The following is a 1738-nucleotide window of genomic DNA, read 5'->3' as shown; positions in this document are numbered from 1 at the left end:
GCTCTCATAGCCTCTGTTCACTAACACGGTCACGTCCACCTGCCCCAAAGCACCGGGACCTGTGTTCCCAGGGTAGCCTGGTCACGAGCAGTTGTCGGATGCACAAAGGACAAGAGCTGCTGGCTGCCTCATCGTGTTTCAGACCTTTTCTGACAGCAGACCACAAAGTAGTTGTGGGGTGTGAGGATTTCTGAGCCCTATGTACAAATTAGGAGTCAGTAGCTGTTGTTGGGTGGTCCTTGGCTTTAGAGTCATGCTTCCTTCAGCCTCAGAAGTCTGAGGGTGATGGGTTTTGCTGTGGTTAAAAGTGTATGTTCTCTCGGCACAAGTTACCACATGGATCACCCTGTGTGTGATACGCTGTACCTTTCTTGCTACCTGGGCAAAAAAGTGGCAGGGTCTCTCACTGACAACCGCTGGTCTTCTCAGAGTGCGGGTCTTGTCGGCCCGACATAAAAACCAGATTTTACTAGTAGGATCGGTATCCAGGAGGCGTGTCCTGGAAAGGTGCTCTATGTTACCAGTCCCTGCTGTTCTTATAACTTTTCTTGTGATGTGTTTCCCCGATGTGTTCACACAGATTGGTATGTCCTTTCAGATGGCATTTGTACCAATCTCATGGGATTCTGTTACCAGTTTCTGCAGCTTTGCAGGACAAAGAACTGCAGTTACGCTGTAGTTGCTAAGTCAGAAAAGTGCTGTTGGGACTCATCACTGTGTGTTAGAATAAAATAAAGGAAATCTAGTTCTCTTAAATAAAAGCATTAAAAATTCTTCAAGTAGTACAAACACAGGGTTGAGAAACAGTCCCATATTGTTAGGAGTCCCATGGTAATTTGGAAATTATGACTTAAATGAAAACATCATCTTTTAATTTAATCTGAAAACTTGGAATGGATTGGAAGGGACCTTAAAAGATCATCTAGTCCAACCCCCACTCCAGTCCTCTTGAGTGTTCAGACATTTAAGGTGTGAAATGTAAGTGCTTCTAAAGAAAGCAAATAAAAGACTTATTTCAGAGAAAATTGTAAGGATATGGTGGATGGGTTTTTTTTAGATCCACCTGATCTTGGTGTGTTTCTTCTGCCCTCTGAAGCCTTTGGGCTGGTCAACAGCAACCTCTAAAGTTTAAACTTCTTAGTGTTGAAGGCCTGTGACAGTGCCACCGTGTATTCTGTTAGAAACACAAAATCTACAAACACAGGTTTTTCAAGTTTGTGGTGTAATTTTTGAGTACTACAGGTGCCCCTCAGTTTCCTACTAGTGCCAGTAGTGGGAAGGAAAGACAGGTCCCAGATTGTGTTACATGTAGCCATGTGTATATTCCTGGAGACAAGAGGGGTGTTTTTCTATTACCCGGTACAGGTGAAGCCAACAGAGCAAGTGTCTGGAAATCCGCTGTTCTTCCCTCCACACATACAACCCCTCTAGCATCCTGTTCCCATTGCAAAATACAGCTACCCTGCAGGCACGTGGTGAATGATTATGAAGCTTTACAACAAGGTGTAAATTCATGAGGGAGCTCATAATCCCTCAGATGTTTTGGGGACTTACCAAGGGCTTTAGACCACTGTGTTGTTACTGCAGGTGTTTAGTTTTTTCTAATCCTTTCTTTGATGCAGTCTTGCCCTTCAACGCTGCTTCCCCCCACCCCTCCCCGCCTTTTGCTTTGCAGCGCTTGAAGTAGGCAGAGGTAAATGTTTATGACTTAGGTGTGTCGTGGTTTAACCTTATCTAG

This window comes from Eurypyga helias, unplaced genomic scaffold (assembly GCF_000690775.1).
Source record: "Eurypyga helias isolate BGI_N326 unplaced genomic scaffold, ASM69077v1 scaffold28905, whole genome shotgun sequence".
In the NCBI taxonomy this organism is placed as follows: domain Eukaryota; kingdom Metazoa; phylum Chordata; class Aves; order Eurypygiformes; family Eurypygidae; genus Eurypyga; species Eurypyga helias.
This window is presented reverse-complemented; position numbering follows the sequence as displayed.